This window comes from Diadema setosum, chromosome 10 (assembly GCF_964275005.1).
Source record: "Diadema setosum chromosome 10, eeDiaSeto1, whole genome shotgun sequence".
NCBI lineage: Eukaryota > Metazoa > Echinodermata > Echinoidea > Diadematoida > Diadematidae > Diadema > Diadema setosum.
In genome coordinates, this window is record NC_092694.1 from 3,609,402 (window position 1) to 3,626,593 (window position 17,192).

General features: G+C 40.9%; 2 pseudogenes; both read left to right on the top strand.

The window, feature by feature from the left end:
- The first annotated feature begins 408 nt into the window (after positions 1 to 408).
- LOC140234418 (uncharacterized) lies at positions 409 to 4,286 on the top strand (annotated as a pseudogene).
- Positions 4,287 to 8,037: 3,751 nt separating this feature from the next.
- On the top strand, positions 8,038 to 16,304 carry LOC140234046 (uncharacterized; annotated as a pseudogene).
- The last annotated feature ends 888 nt before the right edge of the window (positions 16,305 to 17,192 follow it).

Below are 17,192 nucleotides of genomic sequence, written 5' to 3' on the forward strand. Positions count from 1 at the left end.
TTGTCAGAAGAGACAGAAGGTGCTAATGCACTTTCATATCCTGCCCGCATCCGTGAAAGAATTTTCTTCAAAATTTCAGAGAGTAATCACCAACATGTATCGCATCTTTCACCTCAATTTGAATCAAGTGAGACAGAGGCCGAGGGAACTCTCTGTCAGTGTCATCGCTCAACACGATCTGTCTGCTGTATGCTGAAGTTAGTATCAAATCTCAGTGTTACGTGCATGTTGGATACACATTTGCCTAAATTTTGATTGCTAAATGCTAGCGTAAGTTTAAACGTATCGCACACAAAGTACACACTAACACAGCGGAGAGACCGTGCTGAGCGACAAAGCGACGACACCAACATCAGAGCCGTAATGGAGGCTCCCCTCTGTCCAATATGATTCAAATTGAGGTGAAAGATGCACTACATGTTGGCGACTTTAATGACCATTACATACTATCTACAAAGAAAGGTTCAATGGGCCACCACCACAGATGGTACACCGAATCAAGGACCAGTGGCCATATCTCTTCCTTCCTACCATGTTCAGTATAAGCATTTTGCAACCCTTACTGGTGTCAATATTACCTCCACCCTTCTGACTGCATTTAGAGAGAAAGGACAAGCCATCCTTCAATTCCTAGTGAAGGAGAAATGGGACGATAAGAACGATGCCCGCCAAATTGTGGAAGCGGTATATGGCGAAGGGGATCCCAACTTGCACCAGGTCGCATGGGCCATCTTGACAGGTCTCCAGAGCTTCTTCAAAGTGAAGGATGATGCACTCTTCTACTCTGGGATGTAAGAATTAATAATTACATTTTATTCTTATCTGTACCCAAAAAATATTTTGCAATATTAGTCTGGAGTGCAAAAATTAAGCATTTGGTTATTGCTTTCATGCAAATCACTCTACGCTTTGTGAATATGTTTTCTTTATAAAATTCATCTTGCCAGCTAGTGCATTGGATTGAAGGATTGAACCGGTTAAATGTGTTTAAGCTACTAGTTCTCAAGAACCTTAAATTCTTTTCTCTGTGGAACTGTTCCTTAGACTTTTTTTTTTTTTTTTGGTAGAGGGTTGAGTGAGCCATTGGCACACCCCATCTAAAAAAAAAATCTCCCCCCCCCCCTGCAAGTGTTATGCAAGTTCATTGATGAACAATTGAAAATTGATTTGAGATTGGATTGGAGCTTCAAATTTGGGGACTGCTATATTTAAATCAAAATCAATTAAATGACACTATAGTGTAGAGTTGAATCAAATGTGTAATTGTGGTATAAACACTTGATTTTCATATGATTCTTTTCCTTTATGCACCCTTAATCTTCAGGTAACTGCTACTGCTGAGGAATTCGAAAGAGCAAGCGAGGCAACTGAATGTGAAGCACCGAAGCTTGTCATCCAAGGTGCGTTATCATTTAAGACTTCCAAAGATTTTGATTGAAAATCGTTGTAGAATAATATAATTGGACATTAAAAACATTTTCACTTTTGGGTGTAGATTAATGTCTGTATAGATTATGTGTCCATCTTCTTAACCAGACTTGTAGTTATCGTACTTTCAGCCTTTTACAGTCTTTAATTCATTTCAAACTGTAACATCATTTGAATGTACAATGCAATCACTTACCAAGGAGACATGTGAATACTGTATGATCCTAACCAAATGGTAAAAACAAGAGAGGAAGAAAAGAGCAAAAAACAATCTATACTTTTCACTCTGTGCTCTTGTCTTGTGATATTTCCACAATGTGTATTGGATTGGAGGGGGGGGGGGAAGGAAAAACATATCTGGTCTATCAAAAATGAGAAGAAAATATTATACATATAGTGCATGCTCTTGAGTTGAATATGTACCATAATATGTGCATCCATATACGGTATATTTGACGAAAATGAGCATGTACTATGCGTTATATACATGTAAGATGGGAAACTGCTTTTGGGATCGGAACTCACAAACTCTACATTGCAACATTCATTGATACAGTGCAATGAACTCTGTATTATCGATTAATTTTTATCGTTATCGAGCGTTGTTTATGGCAGTTTGTGTAAAAAATGGCATATAATGAATTACGCAATGGCAAGACACGCGCATCTGACCAATCAGAAACCTTGTTTCATACAATATATTTTACTCTTTAAATAGTGAAAGGTGTCAGAGATGTTCCCATCAGCCAGTGTAGCAGAAGCAAAACCATAAATCAGTTAAGCCAAATGAAGGTCATAATGATTAAATTGTAACTTTATTTTTGTTTGATAGGGGATCCCATTGCCTCAGCAACATCCAGATGGACGGTTCTTGTGGAAAATGGTGTTATTGGTCAATCTACACCAGCTGAAGCAGGCTTCATTTGTGGGTTATCCTTCCCGTTTGCCTCATACTACAATCTGAACTTGCAGTATCAGAGCACCGCATCCACAACACTCGAATTCATTCAGAGGTACTAATGGCATGCAAAATATCAGAAGCATAGAATATCTGAGCTCTTTTTTATTTTGAATGTACTTTATCATGTGTCAATATGCTGCAGCCTGCTGGAGGTGGGTGCCGGAGGGATTAATTTTGTTGTTGTTGTTGTTGTCCGTTCATCTGTCCTGTTTTCATTCTCTCGATAGCTGAAGACCCTTTTGGTGGCTCCCCTTCAAACTTGGCTCATTTGGGGTCAAAAGTCATAGAGGTTATTGTATACATAAAAAATACCATCATTCTTGTGATAACTTAGGAAGCAACTGACAGAACAACTAAAAACTTTACTCATGTATGCATATGGCAATGATAATCTGATTAGATTATCAAAGTTTTTGAAAATATCAAAAGTTCAGTGTATTCAGATATGGCAATGTTGGAGGCATTAATTTTGACTGCCATTCAAGAATCCATCTGGTTATTATATTTTTTTCATTGAAAGGGATTTATTCAGGGTGGCTTTAAGAAAATGCAACATTCTAGATCTTTTGATTGTGATCTGGAATTGTTTGAGGTATTTGATAGATCAGCACTTCCCCGTTTTATATGACATCCACATTCTAGAGCATTTTTTCTTGAAAAAATAGACAATTGCAAAATATGTTTCATGTACTTTGCTACCCAAATCATGCTTGGTGGAGTAAGCAACATGCACTTGTGGACTTGCCCTAGAAAACAAAAGCATTTAAGCATAAGTTTTTGGTAAGGCAAATAAGATTTTCTTCACAACTGTCACATTTTGAAGGTAAACATACCTTCGGGCAATGCTGTGTGAAACTCCAGAATGTCAAGAACTATGAACTACTAGCCGACAAACATCAGGCATACTAAGGTGGTTTTTTTTTTAGTTTGTATTTGTGTTTGCGTTTGTGTATAATTTTTTTTGATAGTTTGTTTGTTTGTTTTTTTGCCTCCTTTGTTTTAGAGAAGAGCTTGGCTCTTTACTAGCCAAAAAAAAAAAAAAAAAATGTATAATCTACTATTAATGTTTAATAAATTTCAGTATAGGCTTGCTAATCATGAGTCCATTATTTATATAAAGCCAAACAAAAAATTAAAAAATCATTTCAATTGCGAAATTAATCTATTTTTGTAATATCTTACCATCTTTTTTTCTTTCTCTCTGTCAGATATCTCCTTGGAATAAGTCTGGACGGATCCAAGTGCGGCGGATGTAAGAGACAGTGCAACCCCAAAGTAGTGGCATTTGTATGCCGCTTCGCTGACTTCCAGTGGCTTTAATCTTCACCTCTAGAGATTGAAATCTACACTCCTGTAGCCAGAGGCAGCACTGCAACCCAAAATAGTGTCATTCGTACACCAATTTGCTGACTTCCAGTGCTTTTATGCTTCACCTATATATTATTACCTGCATGTAGCCAGTCCTAGGGTGTCGTTACCACCAAGTGCCTGCATGAATGCTGGCACACTTAATTGGAATCAGTCCTGATGGGTCCAAGTGCAGAGGATCTAAGAGGCAGCAGTACAACCCCAAAATAAGTGTCGTTCATACGCCGATATGCTGATTTTCACTGGGCTTAATGCTTAAACCTGTATATTTTATGTGGATTTCGCCAGTTGTTAGGTCATCCTGAATTTCAAATGCCTGTATGAACAATCACACACATGCTGGTGTGTTGTCATAGAAGTGTAGATTACAATCTGATTCTGAGTATTTTTTTTTTTTACTTCCAAAGTCCAAATTTTAGACCTTTTCTTTTTTCAATTTGAATGTGTAGAAATATACACATTGTAAAGGACCTATAATTATAGAAATTCATGTTGACTTGTTGCTTCATACTTTTGTATACATCACACATTCATTAAAGGGGGTACTGAATGCTGAAACAATGTTAGTTCATTTTAAAAAAACATGTTTTTATTAGCAGAAAATCATCTGCCTAAAGTTTTTTAAAAATTCGTGTTGCCAGAAAAACCCTGAATTATGGTAAGATTTCAGGATAGTTTGGCCCCTCAGCTGTGTCCCAATTTCAGCTAGTTAACCACAATGACGTCAAAGTGGTTACATTGTCGCCCAATTCTAGCGAAATGTGCGCAGGGTATAAAGCATTTTGTACAGTCTAGGGCGCGACACATCTGCAATACGCGAACCTTGGTAACCACTTTGACGTCATTGTGGTTACCTAGCTGAAATTGGGACACAACTGAGGGGCCAAAATATTCTGAAATCTTACCATATTTTGGGATTTTCTGGCAACATGATTAAAAAAAAAAAAAAAAAAAACTTAAGGCAGGTGATATTCTGCTAACAAAATCATGATCTTTTAAATGAACTAAGATTGTTTCAGCATTGGGTACCCCCTTTAAAGGGGATTCTAGGACAACTACCTAATAGACAAGTATGCCCCGGTGAACCACCCTCCAGGAAACCACCCCCCCCCCCCCCCCCCCCGAAACTGACGACTACCCCCTAGACAACTAACCCCCCCCCCCCCCCCCAAAGTCAGCCCCTGACAACTATCCCAAGGACAACTGTCCCCAGGACAACTAACCACCAAACAACTATCCCTTGGACAGGTACCCTGGGGTAGGGTAGTTGTTTGAGGGGTAGTAGTCTCGGGGGTAGTCGCCGGGGGCGAGCTAGAGCCCCCTCCCCTACATATTTATGCCTCCACCTACCAAAGTTGGTGCCAGAGGCATTATGTTTTCTGGTTGTCTGTCCGTCCTGCCATTATAAAAACAACAATGGCCCTGACTGGCCATATAATACCTCGTTCTTTGAGTTATATATTCATGTTCAAAATCTGATGCATGAATGAACATCTGAGAAAACAAATTTTGAAGTTCTTTGCAATCAAGTTTTATACATGTATGATATTAGACCACTAGTGTAAAGCTGTTTACTTGGAGCATTTTGTGTAATGTATAATATCGGTGATGTACATTGTGTATATAGTTCTGAAATAACAGCTCGTTTGTCCAAAGATTTTTTGGCAATCTAGAGCTTGTGGCGGCCAGCCCCACTGGTTAGTATTGCAGTACATGTATTAGGAAGATTTTACTGAATGCAATTTCGTCTATTTGGCAATTTAATGTGTAACTGGTAATTTAAAGGCACAGGCTAACCCTGAAAGAGCTGGGTTAATTTTTAGTCTTGTTAGATCCTTTGGGGGGGGGGGAGGGGGGGGTGATCACATTGTGGCGTGGAAAAAAAGTCACGTAAAGTCGCCGTGGCAAAAAGTTTTCACCTTTCACTGCTTCTCGTTCTTGCAATAACTCAAAATCCATTTCAAACATGATGCTGGTATGTATCACCATATGAAGACGATATGATTAGATTTTGGGATATGTAGGTCAAGGTCACAGACATCAGTTGCTGTGGTGGTAGACGTTAGCCTTGTTAATGCGATATCTCCAGAACGATTTGAGGCATGAAGTTCAAACTTTGTGTATGTATCACCATAGGTAGATGATCTTGGGTACGTAGGTCAAAGGTCAAAGGTTAGAGAGGTAAAATCTGAAATTGAAGGATTTTTTTGCCGTGTTTACACTATTGGAGTGTTGCAAGAAAGTTGCAATTAATTGCAACTGATTGTCACTGGCCAATCAAAATCATTGTTGCATGCATGTCTTCTTAATAGGGCAGACCCTGAGCCAATCAGAATGGTTGTTTCAAAATTAGCAATTATTTGCAATTGATTGCAACTTTCTTGCAACACCCCATATATCTCAAGAACCACTTGTTCCATTAACTTCAAACTTGTACTTGGTACTAGTACATGTATGTATCACCATAGGAAGACAATCAGATTAGATTGTGACAAATGTAGGCCAAAGGTCACTTACCATGAAAATTCAGGTTTGTGCATTGTCAACAACACTCTTGAACAATTTGAGCCGTGAACTTAAAACTTGGAACAACATGTAGTATTCATCACCATAGTGAGACAAACTGATTAGATTTTTGTTCACTGAGGTCAAAGTCAAGAGGTCATTGATGTCATTATACATATGAAGTTGTTGGGTTGTTTTAGCTTTGTTATCATACATTCATATACCTCAACTATTTTGTACTCATGACTAGGAGGATGTAAAGTGATCAGACTTTGGGGTTATAAGGTGTGAGGTCCATTGTCAAAGAGGTCAACTAATATGTATGTTTTTATTCTGGTTATCACAATAATCAAAGTACAATTTGAGCCATCTATTCAGAGGAGGCATATAGGAGATGCAGTCGCATTCATCTTGTTTTGGTTAATCAATTGTAAAGAATTTCAAAACTGAGTTGTATACTGCACTGCATAGTATGCCTTTGCTCATGAAGATATTGACAAATACTGTGATAAGCTGTTTGCTGGGAACATTGTAAACATTCAATTTATAGGACTAACTTGTCCAGCCCACCAAGGTTAAGGTATTAAGATTAAGGAATCATTGTGATATCTGTCCATTATGCTGTCAAAAAAAAATGTAAAATACTTTGACCAAAATTTAGTAGATACCGGTATATTACAAAGTGTGGGTAAAGAAAATGAAACCCAGATTAATTTTCAAATCTCTAAAATTAGTAATTGGAATAACTTTTGAACACTAGTCTTAATTTAAGCCTTTTGTTGGCAACATTTGCTGAAGTCTGATTGAGCTCAAATCTTTTTGGTGTGACGATTGCATTAAGTGGAGCAATTTAAACCTAAAAATGCCAGGCTATTTGTAGTCTTGTGTGTGTGTGGGGAGGGGGGGGGGGGGCATTATGGCCCCCCTACAAACTTAGCCGTGGATTGCGCGATCACAAATCAGCATGCATGTTGCCTGCGTCATAATCTACAAAATCGTATATTTAATTTCCTTCAATGATTTTATTGTTTTAATTATGCTAATTTATACATGAAATCAGAGTTTTTGATCTGAATCACTACATAAAGCTCAAAAATGCTATTTTTATGCCTCCGCCAATGAAGTGGCCGGAGGCATTATTTATCTGGATTTTGTTTTTGTTTGGAAATAGGATATTGTTGTGTTGTGTGTTTATGCAATAAAGACTTTCCAAAGTTTCATGCAAATGTTGTACTTCAGTGTATTTTTGCGTCAATTACTGTAAAACAATACTTTAATTTAAATGGTATTTCACTGTAAATTGGGTAAATTTACAGTAATTTACTGTGGAAAGTGTACATTGAGTATATGGGGTAAATTACTGTAAATTGGGTAAATTTACAGTAATTTACTGTGGAAAGTGTACAGTATATGGGGTAAATTGGGCAGGTTTACAGCAATTTACTGTAGGAAGTGTACAGTATCACTGTAATGTAACCAAAAAATTACAATACATTATTGTAATTTAACCAAAATTTACAGTAGCTACCATTACAAAAGTTTTAAAATTTACAGCAAGATACAGTAAATTGTACAGTATCTCCCTGTAGATATTAGAAATTTACAGTAATTTACCGTAGGACAAAGTTACAGCAGCTTACTGTAAGATGAAAATTACAGTAAATTACTGTGCAGCAGAGTTGCCAGCAATTTACTGTAAAAACTACAGTAAATTTTTTACAGTGTATTTTTTGCTTTTTTTTTTTGTTGTTTTTTTTCCTTCAGAATACTTCGCAATGTCTTCATTTGAACAAGATGTGATGAAAAGTCTCCAATGTCCACTGTGTATCGATCTCCTGAAATCGCCGAAACTTTTGTCATGCGCTCACACATTCTGTGAGGATTGCCTCTGTCTCCTTCAAGCTTCAGGCGGGAATCCCAATATGTCCTTTCCACTTTGCAGCCAGAAGACGGAGGTGAAAGGCGGGAATGTATCAAACCTTAAAAGGGCATTTTACCGTTTTTTTTTTTTTTTATATATATATATATGTTGTTCTTTTAATTCTAAAAGACCCAGCGGGGCAAACAGAATCACAATTTCATAACGATTAAGTCCGTAATTTAATGTTAACAATGGAACTTTTTAGGTGAGTATTATGCTAATGAGCTGACGAGCCCGGATGTTATGATGTCACAGGTGCTCTCACTATTACTGATTACAAGTGCTTGCATACGCGTGCGTTAATTCGTATCGAGTAGCAGACGACGCTTAGGCCTAATTTAGCTAGCAGGCGGCGCTTGTGTACTGTTCTATCCATGTAGATATCTCAAATTCCACTAAACCAAATCGCACCAAAATTGCAGGATATACTTCATAGCATATTTCAAAGTATTCTCTTATATTTGAACGAAATCAGTAATCGAGAAGTATCAATATTGACGCCGACTTTCAAGTCGTCACTCAAAAAAAAAAAAAATCACTCTTCGCGAGAGATCTTGGCGAACGCAAGATGCACAATCTAGAACTGAAGTTAGCCGACTAGTACTGTGCGAACGGGGAATTTACGCGAGAACTAAACTCAAAAGTGTAATGATTTTTGCGACTTGTGTGATATAGGAACTACATTTTTCATTCAACTTACCACAAATAATTTGTAAATTTATTTATTGCCCCCGATTACTTGAAAGATTTGTCTCATGATATTAAATGGCTAACTTCAGTCTGTGCGTGCGCAGCAGATAGACACTCTAGGTAGGGCCTGGCCGCAATCACTCATGTTAGTCGTAGAGCAGATTATTTTTAGCGACGCCGACAGGAAAGTCGACATCTACACTTACGCTTCCCGACATGTGATTTGTTTCCAATTAATGTGAGCTGCTGGATATGAATCATAAAGTACTTCCTGTGAGTTTGGTGCCATTTGGCAAGGTGAATTTTGATATATCTACATGGATACGGAAGTACGCTAGCACTATACCTACACCAGCGCTGGGATCGCGAAGCGGCGACACTGTGTTAGAATCTACGTGGTCAGGCCACTCTTCCGAGATATGGGTCCTAGTAGGCCTAGACACCCTACTTGAAACAAACTGTTAGATCTAACATTAGTCCTTGGTGTAAAGAACACCACTATGAGATTTACTCGACTACAAAACATCGGAAATCCACAAAGCAGATACCTTACCTGAAAAATTCAGCACAGGAACAACAGTTCCTGCAGGACAAGGGTCTAGATCTAGATCTGGGGTCTGGACTTTCTTCTGGACTTTCTTCAAGTTCTGGCAGCAGGGTATGTAACGTTACGCTGTGTCTTAGCGCTGTGCACATAGGGCCTACAGCTGCAATGTCGACGGTGAGTGAGTGTAGGGCTAGGGCCTACTCATCAAAACTTGGACTGCCACGTAGAACCTACTCCTTGACTGCTCAGTAGTCCTAGTCCTAGTTCTAATATTTCAGAGTCTATGTGTACTGCATGGGCGTAAATCCCGGGGGGCATGGGGGGGATATATCCCCCCCCCCCCTGAAATGGAGGAGGGGGGGGATGGCCTGTACAATCATCCCCCCCTGAATTTTGAAAAAAAAAATGGAGGAAGCAGAAATGTGATTGTATCAATTTTGGCATATTGCATGACGTTTGTACGCCGGCCTTCAGACAGGTAACAGAGCTGAACAGTATCACTCTATCTTGTAGGAAAATGTAAACATAATTTTCTCAAGCGCTCGCTCGCTTCGCTCGCTCGCGAAGAAAGTAACATCGACATACACTGTAAGGTATGGCTCAGACGTTGACAACGTCAAATAGTATAGGCCTATATGTAAACATGCTATGACGCGAGTAACTGGGGACCATCTGCAAGATATGTACGAAAACAAACAAACAAACAAACAAACAATAACAAAAACTATATTGCCATAATTGAACCCCCTCCATTTCCTGAATCATTCCTGAGAAACGACAGTGACTGGTGACTCAGTCAGGATAGATCTACATCTATGAGCATACCCAGGGAAGATCAGGGGCGTCGAATCTATCTCGGGGGGGGGGGGGGGGGCAAAGGGGCATTTGCCCCGCCCATACGGAAGTGTTTAGGCAGACAAACCATTTATCCCCCAAGCAATTCCCGAGATGAGGACAAATCTCGATCTTTCTTAATGGAAAATTGTCCAAATATCGCCAGAACTACGCACCAGATCGTTGTATTGCAATCATAAACATGCAAAAGCTCCGCTATACAGGATCCCTTTCGATAGACTTTGTACACTTTTGAGATTGACGTATATTTCCCTAATTTATCAAAGAGTGTGCAGCAGATCTTTCACTTAACAAAAGCACCCTCATATGCAGAGGCGTCGATGGGGGGGGGGGGGATGGTTCCCCCATAAAAGTGGGACAAACAATTTAAGCGAAAAATATAGCTACAAACGGCAGTGTTTGGAGTGTAAAATGTCAAAATTTTAAAGCTCGCTCGCTCCGCTCGCTCGCATTTAATCGCTATGCCATTCTCCTGATGCTGCTGCCAGTGAATGGCAGCAGTTGCGCCCGGTGCGCCCCGGCCCCTTAATTTCCAAAGCGAAAAATATAGCTACAAACGGCAGTTTTTGGACTGTAAAATGTCAAAATTTTGAAGCTCGCTCGCTTCGCTCGCTCGCATTATAATCATTATGCCATTCTCCTGATGTTGCAGCTAGTAATTGCCAGCAGTTTTTGCCCGATGCGCCCCCCTTAATTCCCAAAGCGAAAAATATAGCTACAAACGGCAGTTTTGGGACTGTAAAATGTCAAAATTTTCAAGCTCGCTCGTTTCGCTCGCTCGCATTTAATCATTATGCCATTCTCCTGATGTTGCTGCTAGTAATTGCCAGTAGTTTTCGCCCGGCGAAAAAAATACAGCCACAAACGACAGTTTGGGGGACTGTAAAATGTCAAAATTTTCAAGCTCGCTCGCTTCGCTCGCTAGCATTGTTTAATCATTATGCCATTCTCCTGATGTTGCTAGCTGCCAGTAACTGCCGGCAATTTTCGCCCGGTGCGCCCCCCTTAATTTCCAAAGCGAAAAAATACAGCCACAAAGGACAGTTTTTGGGACTGTAAAATATCACAATTTTCAAGCTCACTCGCTTCGCTCGCTCGCATTTAATCGTTATGCCATTCTCCTGATGTTACTGCCAGTAATTGCCGACAGTTGCGCCCGGTGTGTCCCCCCCCCCCTTGATTTCCAAAGCGAAAAAATACAGCCACAAACGACAGTATGGGGACTGTAAAATGTCAAAATTTTCAAACTCGCTCGCTTTCATTTAATCGTTATGCCATTCTCCTGATGTTGCATGTTGCCAGTAATTGCCAGCAGTTGTGCCCGGTGCGCGCCCCCCCTTAATTTCCAAAGCGAAAAATATAGCTACAAACGACAGTTTTGGGACTGTAAAAAGTCAATATTTTCAAGCTCACTCGCTTCGTTCGCTCGTATTCAATCGTTATGCCATTCTCCTGATGTTACTGCCAGTAATTGCCGACAGTTGCGCCCGGTGTGCCCCCCCCCCCCCCTTGATTTCCAAAGCGAAAAAATACAGCCACAAACGACAGTATGGGGACTGTAAAATGTCAAAATTTTCAAACTCGCTCGCTTTCATTTAATCGTTATGCCATTCTCCTGATGTTGCATGCTGCCAGTAACTGCCAGTAGTTGCGCCCGGTGCGCCCCCCCCCCCCTTAATTTCCAAAGAAATACAGCCAAAAGCGGCAGTTTTGGGACTGTAAAATGTCAAAATTTTCAAGCTCGCTCGCTTCACTCGCTCGCATTATGCCATTGTCCTGATGTTACTGCCAGTAATTGCCAGCAGTTGCACCCGGTGCGCCCCCCTTAATTTCCAAAGCAAAAAAAATACAGCCACAAACGGCAGTTTTTGGACTGTAAAATGTCAAAAATTTCAAGCTCACTCGCTTCGCTCGCTCGCATTTAATCGATATACCATTCTCCTGATGTTGCTGCCAGTGATTGACAACAGTTGCGCCCGGTGCGGCCCCCCTTGATTTTAAGCGAAGAAGTATAGCTACAAACGGCAGTTTTTAGCATGTAAAAGCATTAGGGCCTATGTCAAAATTTTCAAGCTCGCTCGCTCCGCTCGCTCGCATTTAATCGCTATGCCATTCTCCTGATGTTTCTGCCAGTGATTGACAGCAGTTGCGCACGGTGTGCCCCCCCCCCCCACCTTAATTTCCAAAGCGAAGAATATAGCTACAAACAGCAGTTTTGGGACTGTAAAATGTCAAAATTTTCAATGTAAAAAGATTTCACCGTGGGAGGGAGAAACCCCCTACCATACCCTCCCCCCCCCCTCGCTTGCTTCGCTCCCTCACGATCTCATAACCGCTCCCCCAATCCTGTCTACGCCGGTGATAGGCCCCACTATTTAGTAGGCCTTCGCAGTGATGTCGCACAGGCGGAGCAAGAGCTGAAATACCACGATTTAGTCATTCAATAATATATTGTGAATATTTCATTTTCTATTGTTTTTTTAAAGAAAAAACAAACAAAAATTTCACCAAAAGTGTGCACCAGATCGCTGAATTTCAGGTCTGAAAATGCAAAATCTTCCTCGTGTGGGAGAGGGACACCCCCCCCCCCCATACACACCCTCCCCCCGTTAACCCGGTCGCTCCGCTCTCTCTCACAGATATTTCAAAAACAAAAAATGTCTTCATACTTTTAAGGTCTGATTTTCCGCCGCAAGTCATCTGACAAGCAAAAAAAAAAAGCAACAACAAGAACAAAAAGTCTTCATACATATTTTTGCTGCCACTTTCCCCTCACTTTATATTTCATGCAAAAGAGTGGGACATCCGATCCCTGTAAAGTGTGCGTGTGGGGGGGGGGGGGCACCAAGCTTCTCCCCCCCCCCCCCACCCCCCCCCCCCCCCCCCCAAGGCTGCGCCGGTCCGGTTATGGGCTTGTAATCGTGGTGATGGTGACCATCCCCCCCCCCCCCCCCACTCCTCAGTACGGATTTACGCCGTTGGTGTACTGGGTACCGTTTTCATCTCACTAAGCGTAAATCGTGCGTGCCGTTGAAGAGAGTCTATACATAAATTTGGATTTTCGAGATTCACTCAGCCCTCATCTACGTTTTTATAGTTTGAGCTCTACCCTCATGATCATCAATGCGTAACGTTTAATACTTACACACGGTCTTCTATGGGCAGCACGTTCGGATAACGATGCCAATTTCATTTTGCATATCTGGAATTTCCCCACAAGTTTTATCTAAATAAAAAGCTGTTGAAGAGCTCGCTTTTAAAGATTAATAGTTATTGTTTAACATATTTATTATAGCTCCATATTGCAATTATACTAAATAACAGCTTTTGGAGTGCTTCGTGTGAGATTTCATCAGTAAATTGGCATTATGTAGTTCGTCTTGCTAATGTCGGAGTTGTGCACAAAGAGCACCTGTGACGTAGGCCAAATTGCGTGGATCGTTCCATGGCTTGCTCGTTTTCATTTTTTTCAAAAAATCATTACAGGCTTATCCTGGGTTTTACAATCCTCTCTTTCCAGTAGTAGGCATCAAAAAATGTAGATTAGAATTATCAGACAATTAGAAAATGTCAATACAGTTTTCTTTTAAGAATAACATTCAGGTCCAGTCTTTGGTGGACGAAATGGCAGGAGCCATTCAGCCATGCACGATATGTGATTCTGAGGAACGCCCCAACGCAAAGACCTACTTCCAAAATTGCAGGGCATACATGTGTGATGAATGTCACGTAAAGCACGGAAAGTGGCCTTCACACACTGGCCATCAGGTCGTCACCGTTGAAGACATCAAACAAGGGAGGGCACACATCAAAAAGGTTTTATGTCCTGTCATGACCAGGACGAAGGAGAGCAGCACTGTTCGGATGTCTGCCTTGATTGCCTGAAGATCATGTGTATGAGGTGTCGAATGCTGGATCACCAGCCTATAAGGCTCACAAAGTCTTGAGCAATGCCCAGTACAGCAAACAGAGATTAGAAGAAATGAATGGACTAAATGAACAAAGTAAAGTTTATAAAGATGATTTAGAAACTTTCATCAAGATTGTAAGTCAGAAGAGAACAAACGCAATCGCACATATCGAAGATAAAATGAAGGAAATCAATAAGACTTACGACGAATATGTGAGGAAACTGACGATGAGGAAGAAGAAACTGATTCGACAACTTGAGGACGAGAAGACAGAAGCAGAACAAAAATTCAAGGATATATTGGATGATACTAAGACGCATATTTCAAGAATCAAAGGTTGCACGGAGTTGGCAAACAAGAGTTTATCCAAAAGGCACAGCTATAGGGAGAAACAATTGCAATGCAACAGTCACTTATCGACGGATGGAAGTTCGCAATTGGCAAAGATAAACCGCATCTAACTGACGCCAGTTCTCTCGAGGCACGTGTAAAATGTATTCGATTTCAGTCAAATACAACAAACAACGAGCTTTATCTTGGCAAACTTCAAAGAGTAGATTGGAGATGGATGGTGGGGAAGGAGCTTCCTGTGAAGGATTGTATGAATAAAATGATTGTAACACCTACAGGTCAGATAGTTTATTATTACACGCGCAACGGCGAGCTATCACCGACAAGTGATCATAAGGACATACACATTAGAACCATGGGTTATCTCTCAGATGGTCGCTGCATCATTGTTGACGTGTCAAACAACATATCACTTTTTGCAGTAAATGGTGAAAAGTGTGACGTAGAATTTGACACTTTGACACACAGTGAGGGCGGATGGTGCGATGTTTTTGTAGACGGTGAAGATCGCATTTATGTCCGTTACAGGAAACCTCAGCTGATCAAAGTTTTCATGAAGTCAGGTTGGAAGGCAGTACGTGAGATACTCTGTAAAGACTACACACCTTACCTTATACCCGTTGAAATCAAACAAGGAGCTTGTCCTGAAAACCGATGAAAAAATATCCGTGAGCGTAATCGATGAGTCCGGTACATTTAAGAGCACTGTAAGCATGATGCTGACATCTACCAGGCCTATCCAGCGGTGTGCAGTGATAGCTCCATCTTGAAAGCATGGCTTAATGAGAAAGAAAATCTCCTTAGCATCGATCACTACACTAGTGACCTAAAGGCCCGGTCCCACTGGCCGACGGACACAAAGCGTATTCAGAAAGGACACAGCGGACGAGCAAAATTTCGGGGATGGCTTCATCCGCTTTCATCCGCTCCAGAAATTGACAAAATTGGCGAAAATTGGCGGTAACAGAACGGACGTGGGTAGTATGTAGCGGGGATGTTAAACGGATGTTCATCGGAAGCCTAGCGGATGAAAGCGGATGGAAGGGGATGACAGCTCCGAAGGGGTTACCGGAGATAATTGCGAAACGGACGCATAGCAGAAAAAGCGGATGCAGAGTGGATGCAGAGCGGATGCAGAGCGGATGCAGAGGGGATGCTTTCGAAATGCTTTATATACGAGATGCATACGCTTACATCCTTTCTATTAACGTGCTATTAACGATGTAAAGACGTTCCACGTACCATATCTTTCCTCCCTCTTTCCGTTTTTAGCTGCAGCGGATGTGAGTTGCGAGGATGCCCAGAGGATGCAGAGAGGATACAGCGGACGTTTAAGGGATGCCGCACGGACATACAACGTTTGTTGCTCGTATGTCGCGGATTTACATCGTACACAGCGGAAAGTTCATCCGTTCTAAAAGTTTTAAGCAGCTTAAAACTTTTTGCGCGGATGAAATCACAGTGGACGGATGCTCGATGGATAGAGCGGATGAAACACGTATGCGATGGGTACGCAGCGGATTCGTAGCGTTTTCCAACGGATGGCAAGATTTTTTGTACGCTTTACATCCTCTTTGCATCCGTAAGTGCAGTGGGACCGGGCCTTTAAGTACAAAGAAACACTTTTTGATGGTCAGCGTATTGACATCCCTCAACGTGATTGGCAATTATTGGTGCTACCTTCAGCAATTCAAACGTTCAGGCGACATTGCTTTCTTCACTGCGGACAAAGTCTGCATTTTTCACGAATCAATCATAAAAGTGTGAGATACAATACATTTGTCATGCTGACAATTATGGTTTTGAATGAGCATAAACATACACACACACCCTCACACACTTTCTTTAAATGTTCTTTATTTGAATTTCATTTAATGTGAGGTCTATGGTAACAACGAAATTAATATGAACAACAACAAAACCACAAGATAAGCAGCTGTTTTCTTCTCTCTTGTGCCAAATAATTTTGTCCAACATCCAGTATAATATATTTTGGCATCTTTTGTTCAAATCATACCATTGTAAGAGTGTGATTAGTAAGTCCCTTGTCGGTGATATAGCGCGGTACAATCCCAACTCTTACGCTCAGACGCGAAGAAAGACCAAGCACATACTTTTTTATGCAGTTTAGACAAGTACACGTTTATTGGTAACTATAATGTATCCAGCGTAGAATAACAACAAGTGTATATGCACGCAGGCTCCCTTTAGTTCGCTTGGTAGCCATATAGGTTCCCATGACGATGGTCATGGGTATGGCTAGGGAGTATCGCCCCTGAGTACTTGTCCCCAAGAGGGGAGAATCCAGAATGACCCCTCTAACCATATGAGGGTTGCATTATAAGAGATCAGTCTTTGATGTAAGAATTTCTTTGGTTACATGTGATAAAACTGGACAAACGACTGACTGTGGGAATTGTAAATACAGGAGTCTGTATTGCCTTGAGTTTGACCGGGGAACAAAGGAAAATATTAAGTATTGGTTTTATTGGGGATTTCTAGAGGAAATGCTATATTGTGATGGTGGGCTATTGCATGACAAGTTTACTGGGAAGTTCAATGACAATGCTAATGAAAAGATATAGGAACTTTGAAACTGTGGGAATTGTTAACAGAGTTTGGGGTGGACTGGATTTCTGAATGAACCAATGTTCA